Raw genomic sequence first — 19300 nt, forward strand, 5'->3', positions numbered from 1 at the left:
TATGTTCATATCTTCAAAGAATACTGTCCAAATTTATTGTATTATATGTCAAGTGGATATCAAATTATGAAGTTTAGTCTCCATTTACAGTAGAAGTCCAGTGTTACCATATATATCTTCTGACATGTACTTTAAAGTCCACTTTTACTTACAGTATCTTCAGTCTAGGGAGATTCTGGGATACAGAGACTTTTAGTGATGTCCCATAGTGGTAATACTCTAGCATTCTGTTTTGGCTCAAAACCGTATTTATTAAAACATGATCTATAAATTAGGATTGTGACATTGGCACAATGTAAAAGCACAAGAGCCACCATCGATAATGTCAGTGTTACAGTGTTCTTTGCATGATCCATTTATTTTTCATCTCCTTTAGCTGTACCCTTTCTGTCGCCTCTTGTCTTATTTATCAATATTTTCTAGTTTATTTTACGAGACATGTTTTTAGTGCATTATTAAAGGTTTCCAACAACAGGAGGGGTCACAGCTCCACAGTACATAATCCAGAGTACATGTATTTTGGCAGGCTTACGTAGTACATGTTGAACGTAATAATGTTTGCAGGGGAGCTGCTTGGGTGTGACAATCACTGCCAAAGCAGCCTCAGTAAGTAGACTCAGCTCAGATATAACTAGATGTGTGACTGCGTTCTCAGTATTCATATTGTTAGTTTACATGAAGACATCTCAAGCTGTGACTGTTGGTATAGATAATACATACCACAGATACAAGCTGTAGGTAAATGATAACCAGCACATGCAAAAGTGGTCAAAGTTAACAACCGGGTGTCCGTCAGGTGCAAGTCTGCTCATAGTTTAAAGAATAATTTGGAAATTCCACAATAATTTATTTATTTTGCTTGCTCATACAGTTCTGTTTTATTCGGCTGCGTTTCACAGACATTATCATCACTGTCCCCATTGGGGCTCACAATATAAATTCCATATCAGTATATCTTTGGAGTATGAGAGGAAACTAGACAACCCAGTGGAAATCCATGCAAACACTGGAAAAACATGCAAACTCTTTCCAGATGTTGGTCTTGGGGGGATTCAAGCCCAAGACCCCAGTGCTGCAAATCAACAGTGATTACACTTAGCCACCGTGCTGCCAATGTATTCCCAATGAAGAGCCAGACATTCCTGCCAGGAGACTTCCAAGAAAAATCATTGGTCATGATGACACTGTCACGGTTTCATTGGCGGGTGTCCAAGGCCTGAGGCTCCTTCCCTGTCCCTATTGCTAGGGGCGCCCTAGTTCGCCCTGTTCGCTGGATTACTTCTGATGGTGAAGACGCTGGGGCCACATACATTGCCCTAGCTCCAGAATCCGCCCTCCGTCTATACCATTCCCCCACCAAGGGAAGAGGGGAATAGTAGTGTACCATAATACACCAACCAGATTAACGAGGTAAAACAAACAGGGATCATTGAAAATAACAATCATACGAATATACTCATACAACAGAGGAATGCATTGGGGACTGAAGGATGAGGTAAAGCTAATGTAGGAGAAGAAGGGCAAATTAACACACACCCAAAGCCTAGTAAATGTCGCAGATCAATCCTCTAAATGCCTTCTCAAATAACAATCACCAACCAACAACCTCCAACCATGCAGCAAAAGCTACTCTGGCAATGAGTGCTTGCCAGGGCCCACATCATATACGAGATGGGACTGGCTAACAATGAACAGCTAAGAGCCTTAACACAGGAATGCTTCCAGGAGCTCTCAGCTGAGCAGATTAACCCCTGCACTTCTAAAAGAAACCTGCACCATTTAATATGAAGATGAAGTGCTTCTAAACAGTGCAGGAGTATGATAAAGCAGACGCTGCAGTCTTCTGTCTTCTGGCTACTCTCTTTAGCAGTAAACCCATGACAGACAGTTTACAAATTATATTATTTTCTTAGGTCACCGTTTCATCCTATTAGTTTCCTTGGGTTTTATTGGGCACTGCTGAGATCAGGGATCACGTCTGGTATCAATGTGATCAGTCTTGTCCTCTTGATCTGTTCTGTACCCTTAGACAAAAAAAGGTTGCATTCTATCGTGCTAAAGCATGTCAATGTGAAATATATGAAATATGAATAGCAATATGGCTTTTGAATACTATGAAAAAAATTAGACGCTTTTCACAAAATTTGGACAAATGATATCTGCCCATTAACCAACGTCAAGGTGGTCTCAAAAAACTCATGGGTCCCTACGTGTATGAATATATTTGTATATTGTATATGGAGGTAGCTCCTCCTGGTATGCACCTATTTACACTCTCTTGGATGTGCCAGTCAGTCTTTTGTTATTTCTGTTCTTTATCCTTATCCATGACACTTAGTAGATACTTGAGATGAAGATGCTAACATTTTAAATTAATATGTTTTCTGTACTTCCAATGTCTAAGTCTTAGGAGACCAGAAGTATTTACAGGGGAGCAGTGGGGGATTGGTAAGATGAATAGTACTGCTTTTATTACTTTCAACATTTTGAGTACCGTAATTTTTGAAAAATATCAGAGGTAGAAATTGTGTTCTCTGATTCAACTGAAAATCCTTGGCACATTTGATGCTGCAGATCCCGACCATGTGAACATGGTCTTAGAGTAGTGATAATGAATATATTAGGACATTTACAACAATGTAGATAGATAAGTGGTTAATTACGGAGCATAAATTCCTTCTCTTACCCTGGAGGTGCTATTGTCTCTACATCTGTATTTAGAGCCCACTCTCCTAAATAATAATTGCCATGACATCAGTATTGGTGCTGCTCATTCCTTTTCAGGTGGTGACTTGTAATTAAAGATAACACCTATTTAAGGACTGTAATTTACTCTCCAGCTTCAGGTTCAATGTAAGCAGAAAGCAGAAAAGTGCCAAATTCATTTCACTCGAATTAATGTCTTCCCCAGATTTGTGTGGGGAGATGTATGCTTTGTGAGCACCGCAGGAATCTGGTTATCTATACAATAGGAATGTGAGTTCCCAGGAACTCTGAACAATACAGAGTTGTATATGAATTCATACAGTGCAAAGATAATCCTTAAAGATGTGGTTGGAGATTAAAAAGAAATAAAAATAAAAAAAAGCTTGATTCTTTAAAATATAGTGCCATATTTCTCCTTAACATGTGTCTCATATTCCTGCTCAGTTCCATTTATTTGCATGTGTCTTAGCTGCAATACCAGCCACAGCCTAAGGAAATAAATGTTGCTACTTCTTATAGTTTCTCCTTGCGGAGAGTGACATGTTAAAGGGAACCTGTTACCCCCCAGGCATTTGTAACTAAAAGAGCCACCTTGAGCAGCACTAATGCTGCATTCTGACAAGGTGGCTCTTTTAGTTCTTGGTGCTGTAACTGCAGAAATAGTCGATTTTGCAATTTGTCCAAAATACCTTGAAATAGAAGACACTGCAGGGCGGGATCTCGGGCAGCGAGGCTGCACAGGTGCAGTCAGCAATACATCAGATGATGTCAGAAGATGGGCAGCGGTGACTGCGCATGCCCAAGGCATAAGATAACAGCGCAGGCGCCAGGACAGTTGAAAACAACGCTGAGGAGGTGGCGCCAAGAGGGCATGAGTGATGGCCGTACTGCGTCTGCATTAGGAGGGGAAAGACCTGCCCCCAGGACTATTTCAAGGTATTTTGGACAAATTGCAAAATCGATTATTTCTGCAGTTACAGCACCAAGAACTAAAAGAGCCACCTTGTCAGAATGCAGCATTAGTGCTGCTCAAGGTGGCTCTTTTAGTTACAAACGCCTGGGGGGTGACAGGTTCCCTTTAAGCATGTCGAGGTGAGGAGACTTAAAGCCGCAATGCTCCTCTGGAAAATATGCAAATTGTCTCTTCAGAGAGGAAGAGGACTAGAACTCTAGTGCCACCTATTGGAAGTAGCAATCCTAACAGTCAATGTTGACCCTTTAACGAGCCTTGTCACATGACTTAGGATAAAAGCCAAACCAGATCTCAATTTGCAGACACTGTGTTTTGGGGTACTGCCCCTCGTCAGTGCAAAGTGGAGATCTGGTTTGTTGACACTGACTGTTAGGATTGCTACTTCCAATAGGTGGCTCTAGAGTTCTAGTCCTCTTCCTCTCTGAAGAGACAATTTGCATATTTCCCAGAGGAGCATTGCGGCTTTAAGTCTCCTCACCTCGACATGCTTAACATGTCACTCTCCACAAGGAGAAACGATACTTCTTGGATCCCGGTCAGACGCCTCTCAATCAGCCAAACCAGATCTCCACTTTGCACTGAAGAGGGGCAGTACCCCGAAACACAATGTCTGCAAATTGAGATCTGGTTTGGCTCTTATCTTAAGTCATGTGACAAGGCTCGTTAAAGGGTCGACATTGACTGTTAGGATTTCTACTTCCTATAGGTGGCACTAGAGTTCTAGTCCTTTTCCTCTCTGAAGAGACAATTTGCTACTTCTTATAAAAGCTGATGTTTTGTGCTCATTCATGCACCATTTTTGTAGCTTTTGTCACCTTTTTGCGACTAATTAACATAAAGTTCCTCATATGGTGGCAGTGTTTGGAGCAGGCTCAGGTTCTGAGCTTGTACGGATATGTTGCACAGCCAGCATCTACCTGCGACAGCAGCAGCTGAAGCTTGCCCTGATCTCTGCTGTTAATATCCAGTTAGGTCCATATATATTTGGACAGAGACAACATTTTTCTAATTTTGGTTATAGACATTACCACAATGAATTTTAATCAAAACAATTCAGATGCAGTTGACGTTCAGACTTTCAGCTTTCATTTGAGGGTATCCACATTAAAATTGGATGAAGAGTTTAGGAGTCTCAGCTCCTTAACTTGTGCCACCTTGTTTTTAAAGGGACCAAAAGTAATTGGACAATTTACTCCAAGGCTATTTCATGGAAAGGTGTGGGCAATCCCTTCGTTATGTCATTCTCAATTAAGCAGATAAAAGGCCTGGAGTTGATTTGAGGTGTGGTGCTTGCATTTGGAAGGTTTTGCTGTGAAGTAAACATGCGGTCAAAGGAGCTCTCCATGCAGGGGAAACAAGCCATCCTTAAGCTGCGAAAACAGAAAAAACCCATCCAAGAAATTGCTACTATATTAGGAGTGGCAAAATCTACAGTTTGGTACATCCTGAGAAAGAAAGCACTGGTGAACTCATCAATGCAAAAAGACCTGGGCGCCCATGGAAGACAACAGTGGTGGATGATCGCAGAATAATCTCCATGGTGAAGAGAAACCCCTTCACAACAGCCAACCAAGTGAACAGCACTCTCCAGGAGGTCGGCGTATCAATATCCAAATCTACCATAAAGAGAAGACTGCATGAAAGTAAATACAGAGGGTTCACTGCACGGTGCAAGCCACTCATAAGCATCAAGAATAAAAAGGCTAGACTGGACTTTGCTAAAAAAACATCTTAAAAAGGCAGCACAGTTCTGGAAGAACATTCTTTGGACAGATGAAACCAAGATCAACCTCTACCAGAATGATGGAAAGAGAAAAGTATGGTGAAGGCGTGGTACAGCTCATGATCCAAAGCATACCACATCATCTGTAAAACACGGCGGAGGCAGTGTGATGGTTGGGCATGCATGGCTGCCAGTGGCACTGGGTCACTAGTGTTTATTGATGATGTGACACAGGACAGAAGCAGCCAAATGAATTCTGAGGTCTTCAGAGCCATACTGTGTGCTCAAATGCAGCCAAACTGATTGGTCGTCGTTTCATACTACAGATGGACAATGACCCAAAACATAAAGCCAAAGCAACTCAGGAGTTTATTAAAGCAAAGAAGTGGAATATTCTTGAATGGCCAAGTCAGTCATCTGATCTCAACCCAATTGAGCATGCATTTCACTTGTTAAAGACTAAAGGTACACTGTGTAAGCGCCGGCCGTAAAGCAGAGCGGTGATGTCACCGCTGTGCTCTGCTTTACGGCCGGCCGGCGCTGACACAGTGCAGGGAAGCGGACGCCGGGGGACGCGACAGACACCGGAATGTAACTATGTAGTGGGGGGTTTTTTTACATTTACAATGGTAACCAGGGTAAATATCGGGTTACTAAGTGCGGCCCTGCGCTTAGTAACCCGATGTTTACTCTGGTTACCAGTGAAGACATCGCTGCATCGGTGTCACACACGCCGACTCAGCGATGTCAGCAGGTTATCCAGCAACGAAATAAGGTGCTGGCCTTCTAGCTCCGACCAGCGATATCACAGCAGGATCCTGATCGCTGCTGCGTGTCAAAAACAACGATATCGCTATCCAGGACGCTGCAACGTCACAGATCACTATCATTATCGTTGTTCAGTGTGAAGGTACCTTAAACTTCAGACAGAAAGGCCCGCAAACAAACAGCAACTGAAAGCCACGGGAGTGAAGGCCTGGCAGAGCATCAAAAAGGAGGAAACACAGCGTCTGGTGTTGTCCATGAGTTCAAGACTTCAGGCAGTCATTGCCAACAAAGGGTTTTCAACCAAGTACTAAAAATGAACATTTTATTTAATCTTATTTAATCTGTCCAATTACTTTTGGTCCCTTTAAAAACAGGGTGGCACATGTTAAGGAGCTGAAACTCCTAAACCCTTCATCTAATTTTAATGTGGATACCCTCAAATGAAAGCTGAAAGTCTGATCTTCAACTGCATCTGAATTGTTTTGTTTAAAATTCATTGTGGTAATGTCTATAACCCAAATTAGAAACCTGTTGTTCCTGTCCAAATATATATGGACCTAACTGTATACTACAACTGAGTAGTTTAGCACAATAGAATATAGCACGTAAACCCAAACAATGTCCTTTTGGCATATTTGTAGCCAGTTTATATTGGTTTAACAGCCCCTCATGATGCGAATATGGGGAACCAATGGGTTTTCATGGCAGCTGTCATACTAGCAGATTACCCAGAGGGTGAATGGACCCAACTTAAGGAATAATGTGATCAAAACTTGACTTTTATTGTAATTAATTAATATGGTGTAGCACATACAGATTAAAATAACTCAGGTGGTATTGCTGAAAAGCATTTTTTGGCACTCCTCTATTTGATATCACTCTCTTAAAGCTAATATATATCCTACCCAGATTAATGGCTGCAGTCCACTTGCTAGGATAGCTCTTCTTAGGACAATTATAGATGTTAGTTGAAAACCACTAGAGCTGATTAAAATTCACTCATCGCGTCCTTTACATGTTTCGCCATGACTAGCATCATCAGGGGAACGAGGCTAGACTGGCAGCTGGGGACCAACACCCATAACTGCCATCTTGATCCTCCTATTAAGCTTCGTAGGTGAACTGCGATTTCACTATATACTGCAATACAGTGTATAGTATAAGCGATCAAACGTTCGCAGGTTCAAGTCAACAATGAAAAATGTCAGCTCTGTGCACAAAAATCAAGCCACCACACAGCTCTAAAAATTAAAGTCTTAGAAAATGACAACACAAACTGAACTTTTTTTTTTTTTTTTTACAATGTTAGTAATTTTTTAGACTACACATTTTTTTAAAAAAATTATAAATTTTGTGTCACCATATATGGAAGAATGTAAACAGAGCTTCATATCACCATTGTCTTACTGACCTAAAGAATCATATTGTCATGTCATTTTTACAGTAAAATGAATGCTGTAAAAGCAAAACCGTAACAACAATGGCAGAATTCCATTTTTTCACGCATTTTTTTTCTGTTTTTTTCAGTACATTGCATTTTAAAATAAATTGTGTTAAGCTACAACTCGTCCTGCAAAAATAAGGTTTCATATGGCTTTATTGATGAACAAATAATAAGTTATAGCTATCCGTAGATGAGGAGTAAAAAAATATGTGAAAATGCTGTGCTCACAACAGCCTGTGCGGGCGCCATATGTGAATAAAGCTGAATGTTTTGTGGTTTGTGATGACAGTCAGTTATGATGCTGCATCCAGGAAATAATCACATTTTATATCAAAAGTCCATTTGATTAAATGTATTAATATAAAGGTGCATATAACATCTATGCATTTTGGGACCAAACTGGCCCCTTCCTCTTGATAAAGTGATAAAGCTGTGAGGTGTAAATACACTTAAAAAATGCACCACGACCGAAAAAAGACCGCTATCCTGGTTAATGATTGAGAATGTGTATACTGCATTATTCGTGAATAATTCTGTATGCAAAGAACTCTCAGTGCCGGTCCATGACATTAGGGATAAATATATACCTTAGTATATTACATATACTGTATTACAAATCTATACTGTAGGAATATTGACGATGGCGATGAGGGTCAAATTCCCGGCTCGTCTATGGTGGCAAAATACCTATGTTTTCTTGCATGGAATAACAGAAGTGTATTAGTGAAAATGTTCAGTAGAAGATAAGACTGACAGCTCTAACTGGAGAGCATTCAGACCTAAGGGTGGGAATGGGGATTGAACATAAGTGATGGTTCACAGTAGGTCTAGACAAGCTATATAACATGATTGATCAATCAAAATATATATTTGTTTGCAGTTATACATTAGGGTGACCATGCGTTCTATAAAAAAGTAAAAGTTAGTTTTATTCAAAGTCTCACCCCCTATAATTTTCACAAGTAATGATCTGTAATAGCCTTATTACTTTTAATTGTGTTTGTGTGGCTCAATGTCAGCACTTGAACATTTAAAGTTTTTTTTTCCCACGAACAAAAGTTCATTTGAATCCATAGATCTTGGAATAATGATAATTTCCACAATTGGATGGGTTTAAAAAATATTCCTGTGCTGAGATAATCTTATAAATGTGCCCCTGCTGTGTACTGTGTAATGGCCGTGTCTGACCATACAGGGACATGGTGTGATCATACCACAACTCCTGGACAGAAAGGAAGCAAAATAATATACAGACGTTACAGCACGGGGATCACAGCTGATTCTTTTTGTGATGTAAAACATTTCCTTGCCAGTTTTTAAAAAATGTTTTACTTCAAAGGACGAATCATTTGCAATCCTGTGCTGTAATGTCTGTATATTATTTTGCTTCCTCCCCCGCCAGATGTGGTAGCAGAAACTTCCAAATTGGGGAGAACCCCAAATAAACCCTCACTAGAAAAGCATAAAATGTAACTTTTATTTCTATTAATTAAAATAAAGCATATACAAAGGGTATAAAACGTTTTGTCCCCAATCTATCTAATAAGTCTGCAGTTATTTTAGGCAGTCTTCCGGCAAATTTATATTTAAAAAGTGTATAGCACTCGGTATGGTAATACATATTGGCAAAATAGGACAAATTTTAGCACTAGCATCCCCCCAACATGTTTCACCGTGCTAGCGTTGTCATCAGGGGATGGGACATAGGTCAGAACCAGCCATTACACAGTACGCAGTAGGGACACAGCAACATTTTATTTAAACACATCCAATTGTGGAAATTATTATTATTCCAAAATCTGTTGATTAAAATTAACTTTCGTTCTTGGGAAAACCCCTTTAATAGCTGTTAAAATAGGAATTGGGTAGTTTTAATATAGATGCAGCAATAAGAGCACCACCGCTACTTGAAACTCTCTCCAATTTAGTTATTTGTAATTTGTAAAAAATCTTTAATATTATTAATATTAGTTTACATTTCCTGTTTCAAAGTAAAACTTGCAAGATTGCAGACAGCATTCAGTATTATTCACCATTTTAGGAAACTCTAATCTCTAAATATTTACTCAGAGCCTACACCACTCCCATGTGTCTTTTACTGTCTAATTACAATTTTGCCTTACTTTAATTTATAATAGTAATTTGCAAGTGTTGATGAGCGATATTAGGGTATTCTGCATCAAATAGGGATGAGCGAATCCCTGTGTATTCAGCTTCGGCCGCTGACCAGTTTGCACTGGAAGTGAATTAAGCAGGCGGCGAGCATGCTCAGTAATGCACACTCAGGCTCCATTCACTGTCCCGGCTTCTGTACTGGACAATATTGTTTGTTGATGTTCTGAGTTCAGGACAGCCAATCAACAAACTTTGCGGCTGTATCCCTTCCCAAACTTTAATAAAATGTGGTTTTAAGTTTGCAATTTACGCCTACCACAGATTTAGTCACTGTTGTCAGAAAAAATGGTGTCTTCAAATTGCAGTGTGAGAGTAATTGGTTAATTGGAGGGACAACAGGCATTATTGCCAGTTATAAGCTGCCATCAAATCAACAGATTTTGGCCAAGTTTTATTTTCTGCACTGTACAGAATCGCAACCAACATGTAGCAGTGCTACCGTTGCAGCCAACAAAGTACTTTGGTTCTGGGGAAAAGTGAGAATCCTGACAAGGCAACAATATCACGTTATCAGTAAGGTGAAGAGTCTGTTTGGTAAGTGGAAGAGTCTCAAGAAGAATCCTAAATGGCGAATCAACATAGAAGATTCCAAGGAGAAGAAATTAATTAATAAACTTGATGATTTGTTTGATGTTGCTCATGCTGATGCCATGAAGCGTATAAAACTTCAGGAAGACTGTGATTTCTTGCTTCTTGGAAGCATGGGACCATTAGACAGAAAGCTGGCCAAGCTCAAGGAAAGAAGACTTATGAGAGAATTACAGGCAGATAGCCAAAGAAAAAAGGAAGCTGAGCGAGTTCAGCAGTCAACAGCATCAGCTGAACTTTGGTTTAGTAGCAGTTTCAGAGATATTGGCGCTTCTGACAACAATACTGATGAGGGTGAAGGGCATTTTAGTTTCAAGAAAGGTATGTCGATAAGATCTGTCAACATCGTGACTCCGGAAGTTGCTGCGGCTCTAGACAGAACGAATACCAGTGATAGAAAAGCAACCTACCTGCTTGCCGCTGCTCCTCAGTCTCTTGGCCATGATGCACAGTCTCAAGTTGAATAGGGAATCTATCAGACATTCTTGCCGCCGCCGTCGAGAGATTGCAGCAAATGCGATTAAAGATTCCTTCAATTGCAGTGGTCCACTGACTGTACGCTGGGACGGAAAAAGGTTTGCAAGCCAGACACACAATGAACTGCTGAGTGACTGGCAGTACTAGCGTCAGGAGGAGGAACTGAGAAGTTGTTGTTGGTCCCAGAGATACCTAACAGCACAGGAGCACCACAAGCTAAGCCATTGTTCAAGGTTCTGCAAGTTTGGCAGCTCTTGGACAAACTGAAGTTTGTCATTCAACGTGACCAGTAGTAACACTGGTACAAAGGCTGGTGTGTCCATCCTCTTGCAACAGAAACTACAGAAAGAACTAGTGAATTTGCCGTGTAGGCACCACATTCAAACACTAATTATTGCAAACGTATTTGATAAATTGTGGCTGGCAGCAGCAGGTCCAAATATAAATGTGTTCGAGAGATTTTTGGCTGCCTGGAATTAACTAGATAGAACCGACTTTACAGTTGGGATGGAAGATGACACAGTTTCAAATGAGCTAGGTCCACTTAAAAGGAACCTGTCACCCCCTCTGGTGTTTTTAACTAAAAGAGCCACCTTGTGCAGCACTAAGGCTGCATTCTGTCAAGGTGGCTCTTCTTTTTGTGCTCCCTTCCAATGCAGCAATATTAATTTTTATAATTTTGGTGCCATACCTTTAGTCTGTCCAGGGGCACGTCTTTTCCCCCGAACACAACCGCCTCCCAGCCAGCAGTCAGCCCCTCTGCGCCTGGCGCCACCTTCTCTATCTTCAGTAACGTATCCGGCGCCTGCGCTGTGCTTTTCTTTTTTGGGCATGTGCTGTTTGCGCTGCCCTTCGACGCACATCATCTGATGGAATTCATCATGCCCGAGATCCCGCCCCGCAGTGTAAATAAATCAGAACACACTGAGGGGCAGGATCTCGGGCCTCGGGTACATGCAGGCGCAAGATGAATTCCATCAGATGATGTGAGTCGAAGGGCAATGCAAACGGTGCATGCCCGAAAAAGAAAAGCACAGCGCAGGCATCGGGTACGTTACTGAAGATAGAGGAGGCGGCGCCAGGTGCACGCAGGGGCTGACTGATGGCTGGGAGGCGGTTGTGTCGGGGGGAAAATACGTGCCACCCGGACAGACTAAAGGTATGGCGCCAAAATTATAAAAATGAATATTGCTGCATTGGAAGGGAGCACAAAAAGAGCCACCTTGGCAGAATGCACCCTTAGTGCTGCACAAGGTGGCTCTTTTAGTTAAAAACGCCAGAGGGGGGTGACAGCTTCCCTTTAAGGAGAGTCTAGTTGAATTTTGCACCAACCAGTTTGCACAATGCCATCCAAGAGATGATTACAAGGAATTGATAACACTGGCACTCCTGTTCCTTGGTTCACCGGCAAATCCATACGTACATATCAATACTCCAGACGCCTACCATCGGGCCTGATTGATGGCCAAAGTGATATAGGCACTGAAGATCTTCATGTTTTGTCACCATTTTCATTTAACTTTGACAGAGAGAAAAAATCTCCGTCAGTTTTGCACTTTTACTGTCCACTTATACTTGAAGGTTTGGTACCTCTGCGAGATCCCAGCCACATAGCCGAAAAATGATTTGACATTACTGCAAAAACTCATAGCATACAAAGAAATAAACGCGCCTGTTGGTGAGGCAGCAATAAAATTTTCAACAGACACCTGTGGTACCTCATGAGTACCTTGAATTCTTCACCGAGCACTCAAGAAGACCAGAAACCGTTTATTCTCCAGTGTGTGGAGAAGCATCGCCATGACTATCGTCAACCAAATAAAGTATGTTTCGTTAAACAAAGTGAAACTACTGTAAAATTGTATATTTACATTGCTGCAAGACATTTATTGCAAATAATTGTTAGCTTTGTGATGATTGAGCCACCAGTAAACAATATTGTAATGTGATGAAATTTTGTGTATGTTACAATCACTCCAAAAGGAATTTTTCCCATGGGTGAGACATAAAAATTTGCACAAAACATTTTTGACTGTCGCTCTACATTCTTCAGGACTGAAATTGCAACACCCAGAATGAAAAGTCTTGAAATTATGAAAATCACAGGCTGGGTAGACATACTAGTGCAAATGATGAAAAATGGAAACAAATGTTCAAATTAACTTGATTTATTTAGTATAGCCATACATAGAAATAACCACACACACACACACACACACACTTGGCTGTATTCAGTGAAGTTATTAATAGTTGTCAGAGGAATACACACTTGGTTGTATTCAGTGAAGGTATTAATAGTTGTCTGAGGAATGTTCTGCCATGCTGAATGCATTTGGGCATGCAAAAAATCAAGATCCACTGCTGGCAGCTCTCTTTGAAATTGTAAACTGATGGCGTCCCAGATATGGTTGATGGGAAACAAGTGTATAGATCCTGCAGACTATAGTAGCACATTTAGGCCACACAGACTGCTCACAGTGGTACGAGCAACATGCGGCCTGGTGGTGTGAAATTGAAAATGGCTACTCGAACACTTTGGAAGAAAGGCCGTACCATTTGCCTCAGTTGTTGTCTTGGATACAGTTATAGCCAGAAATTAGTCTGGAGACGATGTAGTCAACGCCATGAAGAGGCCTTCACAAGGAAACATGAAAGTGTGCCAGGAGCTGTTTTTCATCATGACAATGCCAAACAGCATGTTGCTGACGCTTCTATGAGCATCCTGCATGGCCTATACGTGTTACCACATCCTGCAGCATCTTCAGACTTGTCATACATGTGGGACCTTATTCATCAGCAATTACAAATTGAGTTGCCAGCAGCGGATCTTGAAGATTTCACTGCCCAAGTGCATTTATTGTGGCTGAACATTAAATAACCTTATTGATAACAGCTAGGGTGTGTAAGTGTGAGGATTTCTAGGATATGGGCTCATAATTAAATCTGAACTCATCGTCTTTCCTCCATCTCATAGATCTTCCTTACCTGACCTATCTATCGCAATTAACGACATCACGCTTACCCCGTATCGGAAGTCCACTACCTCGGAGTAACCTTTGACTCTACCCTGTCCTACAAACTGCACATCTAAGCTCTTTCCACCTCCTGTCCCCTCTAGCTCAAAAATATCTCCAGAATCCGTCCTTTCCTCAACCGTCAATCTACTAAAATGCTTGTGCATGCTCTCATCTCCTGCCTAGACTTCTGCAGCATCCTTTTCTGTGGCCTCCCTGCTAAGACCCTTGCACCTCTCCAGTCCATCCTTAACTCTGCTGCCCAACTAATTAATCTCTCTCCTCGCTACTCCTCCGCTTACTCCCTTTTCAAATCTCTTCACTGGCTCCCGTTCCCTCAGCGTATCCAGTTCAAGTTACTAATACTGACCTACAAAGCCATCCATAACCTGTCTCCATATATCTCTGAACTAATCTCCTGATATCTTCCCTCACGTAATCTCCAGTCCTACCAAGACCTCCTTCTCACCTCCACACTTAAGGCCCCGTCTCACATAGCGAATTACCAACGATCACGACCAGCGATATGACCTGGCCGTGATCGTTGGTAAGTCGTTGTGTGGTCGCTGGGGAGCTGTCACACAGACAGCTCTCTCCAGCGACCAACGATCAGGGGAACGACTTCGGCATCGTTGAAACTGTCTTCAACGATGCCGAAGTCCCCCTGCAGCACCCGGGTAACCAGGGTAAACATCGGGTTACTAAGTGCAGGGCCACGCTTAGTAACCCGATGTTTACCCTGGTTACCAGCGTAAATGTAAAAAAAACAAACAGTACATACTCGCCTTCTGATGTCCGTCAGGTCCCTTGCCGTCTGCTTCCTGCTCTGACTGAGCCGCCGTACAGTGAGAGCAGAGCGCAGCGGTGACGTCACTGCTGTGCTCTGCTCTCACTGTACGGCACTCAGAGCAGGAAGCAGACGGCAAGGGACCTGACGGACATCAGAAGGCAAGTATGTACTGTTTGGTTATTTTACATTTACGCTGGTAACCAGGGTAAACATCGGGTTACTAAGCGCGGCCCTGCGCTTAGTAACCCGATGTTTACCCTGGTTACCAGTGAAGACATCGCTGAATCGGTGTCACACACACCGATTCAGCGCTGTCAGCGGGACCTCAACGACCAAAAAAAGGTCCAGGCCATTCTGACACGACCAGCGATCTCACAGCAGGGGCCTGATCGCTGGTACGTGTCACACATAGCGAGATCGCTACTGAGGTCGCTGTTGCGTCACAAAACTTGTGACTCAGCAGCGATCTCGCTAGCGATCTCGCTATGTGAGACGGGGCCTTTATTCGCTCCTCACCCAACCGCCTCCAAGTCTTCTCCTGAATATCCCCCATCCTCTGGAATTCTTTGCCCCAACACGTCCCACTATCAACCACTTTCGGATCCTGCAGACGGTACCTGAAAACCCACCTCTTCAGGAAAGCCTACAGCCTGCACTGACCCTGCTGCCTCCTCACCACTACCGGAGCTACCGCCTCACCAACACCAGAGCTCCTGCAGCCCTCAACCTACTGTCTCCTTCCCCACCATCCTGTAGAATGTAAACCCGCAAGGGGGGTCCTCTGTATCAGTCTGTAATTGTTAGTTTGCTTACTGTAAGTGATATCTGTAATTTGTATGTAACCCCTTCTCATGTACAGCACCATGGAATCAATGGTATTATATAAATAAATAAATAATAATTGATACTGAATAAATTAAGATGTTTTGAAAAACGTGTTTCCATTTTTTCATCATTTGCATGTCATTTACATGTCTGTCTATCCTGCTATTATCATAAATCCACAACTTTTTTTCTTCTTGGTGTTGCTAATTCAATGTTGACGAGTTCAAATTACAGTTTTAAATCTTAAAAATGGAATAGCTGTAATATATTTGTAGTTTTGTTCATCTGAAGGCTGAATTAATGGTTGTGAACAAAAACACATTTTGACTTTATTTTGGATGAGGTCAGTGGTGTAAGTATAGCACGAACAGACAGCATGATGTGAAAATCGGGAAGTTCTTCCATTCAGGTCTGTAGTATCAATACTACCATCCTAGCTGCCACTATAAAGACAAATAAGGATGTGAATTATGATATAGGGCCACATTAATAATAAATAATCTTTATTTTTATATAGCGCTAACATATTCCGCAGCGCTTTACAGTTTGGCATACATTATCATCACTGTCCCAGATGGGGCTCACAATCTAAATTCCCTATCAGTATGTATTTAGAATGTGGTAGGAAACTGGAGTACCCGGAGGAAACCCACGCAAACACGGGGAGAATATACAAACTCCTTGCAGATGTTGTCCCAGGTGGGATTAGAACCCAGGACTCCAGCGCTGCAAGGCTGCAATGATAACCACTGAGCCACCATGTTGCCCCTTATGCTTCTATAACTGACTACAACACATATGATCTACAATACAGGCAGGGACTATCAGCTGGGAACTGGGACACAGGAGCCTCAGGCATTGGGCTTCAGAGCCTTTTATCAAACATTGATGTAAGGCTAGTTTCGCACTAGCGCTTACCTGATCTGCGGCAGGCTGCGGACTTCCTCCGTGAAGCCCCGCCCTCGGCCGCACCTCCGCCGCTATCTCCACCTGCTTCTGCATGCGGCCCGCATGCGACCTCCGTACCTATCTTTAACATTAGGTACGCAGGTCATGCGGATGCTGCCGCTTGCGTCGTTTTGACGATGCAAAAAAAAAAATGCTACAGGTTGCGTCCTACGCTGGTTGCCGCATCGTCAAAACGACGCATGCAGCAGCATCCGCATACAGCCGCACGACCTGCTTACCTAATGTTAAAGATAGGTACGGAGGTCGCATGCAGGCCGCATGCAGAAGTAGGCGGAGGTGCGGCCGAGGGTGGGGCTTCATGGAGGAAGTCCACAGCCTGCCGCAGATCAGGTAAACGCTAGTGTGAAACTAGCCTAAGATCCACTTTAAGACTTTATTCCAGGTGTCAAATGATACAAGCCTAAAGGCCCCGTCTCACTAAGCGATTTACCAACGATCACGACCAGCGATACGACCTGGCCGTGATCGTTGGTAAGTCGCTGTGTGGTCGCTGGGGAGCTGTCACACAGACAGCTCTCTCCAGCGACCAACGATCAGGGGAACGACTTCGGCATCGTGGAAACTGTCTTCAACGATGCCGAAGTCCCCCTGCAGCACCCGGGTAACCAGGGTAAACATCGGGTTACTAAGCGCAGGGCCGCGCTTAGTAACCCGATGTTTACCCTGGTTACCAAAAAAACCAAACAGTACATACTCGCCTTTCGGTGTCCGTCAGGTCCCTTGCCGTCTGCTTCCTGCTCTGACTGAGCCGCCGTACAGTGAGAGCAGAGCGCAGCGGTGACGTCACTGCTGTGCTCTCACTTCTCACTGTACGGCCGGATCTCAGTCAGAGCAGGAAGCAGACGGCAAGGGACCTGACGGACATCAGAAGGCGAGTATGTACTGTTTGGTTTTTTTTACATTTACGCTGGTAACCAGGGTAAACATCGGGTTACTAAGCGCAGCCCTGCGCTTATTAACCCGATGTTTACCCTGGTTACCAGTGAAGACATCGCTGGATCGGTGTCACACACACCGATTCAGCGATGTCAGCGGGGCCTCAACGACCAAAAAAAGGTCCAGGCCATTCCGACACGACCAGCGATCTCGCAGCAGGGGCCTGATCGCTGGTACGTGTCACACATAGCGAGATCGCTATGGAGGTCGCTGTTGCGTCACAAAACTTGTGACTCAGCAGCGATCTCGCTAGCGATCTCGCTATGTGAGACGGGGCCTTTAGGGAAAATGCCCTGGCCCCCCACAAAATAATAATGTTGACTAATACCAGTGTCATCATACTCTAAGCCTTGACGTAATTTTCTGTTTTATTGGGTGTAATTGTTGTACGCCATTAATATGTTCAGCTGGAAGGAACGGTCTGCATTTGTGTTTCAGGAGATATGTCTAAACATATACTTACAGCAGCCAGATTTCCTGCTTATTTTGGTAAGCCCCTTGTCTCCAAGAGATAGATTTCAGTCCGCTTCCAGAAACAAGTTCCAAATTGGCCAAGGAAAAGATTAAAAGCAGATTAGACGTATACAAGTGCCAAAACCTATTTGAGCTTTTAAGTGCTCTGTGATTTATCATTTTTATTTTATCTTCTAGTATCGGCATATAGTGCCGCTAGCTAACTCCATCACCTTCCTCTAGAAATGACTTGCTCGTAGTTATATTATTTCATACACAATTTTATTCCTTAGTTATTTAGAGAATATCTTCACCTCTAGTTATCCTCTCTCTTCGCGATGTGTTTTTGGTTTTGGAAAACTATTTTATGGTATATTATATATGTTTTCTATAGTTATTGTACTGTACTGTCCATATAGTAGCTTTATATGGCTATGCAGTTTACTATATGACTATGACTTTTTTCCCCAGTGTAGTAATTTAATTTTTTCATTATTATTTTTATGTTTATATTATACTACTGGTATTCTGGTGAGCATAATATTATATAAAGAAAAAAAAAACTGAACTTATACTGTAGATTTCAGGCGACTTGACCTTAGAGTATTTCTATTTTTGTTATGTGTAAGCAATAACTGTCTTCTAACTATACAGCATTAACCAGAAGAAATATGTAGCGGAACTGCAATGAAATAACTGCATCAATCTTGGTAGACCAAGCTAGGAAACATTAGCAGTTGAATAATTTTTTTTTTACTAATTCAGTATATACTTAAATTCAGCATCTGATCATTCGAAAATGCTGATAGACCAGCACGACCTCCTATCGTAAACTTGCGCAATAATCTGAAACCTGAACTTCTGATACTCTAGCTTTTGTTTTCAGGGCTGTGCAGTCGGGAAGACAAAATTCTAAGTTCTCAATTTTTACATACTCTGACTCTTTCATAAATGGTCAATGCTTAATAATAGCAAATGTTATTCACAGACATTTTTAACTAAGGACCATGGAGCAACGTGAAGTAAAGACTAGGTTCACAGACACATATTTTTAATATATGCCAATTGCAATGCCCAGGCTGTCTGCTTTTTTCCCAACCCGAACTTACACTTCACATTTGTCTATTAGGCAGTAACTTTGGTTCCGGGGACTAGCGGTCATAAGGACCGTGAAATACACTGGTGTGAACCCTACAAATTTTTTTTAGAATACTGGAGTGTATGGGTGAAATATGCCACTGTACACCCATACAGTGGGACGTCGCAGTTGGGCAACGCTCTTGAAATATACATCTGATAGAAGACTCAGACATTCGAACAAAGCCCTAAACTGTTTTGTCTTTATGCATCTGTAGATATGTGTATTTCTATAATGCCATTACATACAGTAGTTGTATGTTTATGCATTCAAATCTGTTTTATACCTGTTTTATAAATGCAAGGCATCACAGAAAATAAA

At 42.2% G+C, this 19300-nt stretch overlaps 1 protein-coding gene across 3 annotated transcripts in view; it reads left to right on the forward strand.

The window, feature by feature from the left end:
• XRCC4 (X-ray repair cross complementing 4) overlaps positions 1-19300 on the forward strand; it is a 422379-nt gene that overhangs the window by 402588 nt on the left and 491 nt on the right. The window lies entirely within an intron of this gene.

Source organism: Ranitomeya variabilis, chromosome 1 (assembly GCF_051348905.1).
Source record: "Ranitomeya variabilis isolate aRanVar5 chromosome 1, aRanVar5.hap1, whole genome shotgun sequence".
Lineage (NCBI taxonomy): Eukaryota > Metazoa > Chordata > Amphibia > Anura > Dendrobatidae > Ranitomeya > Ranitomeya variabilis.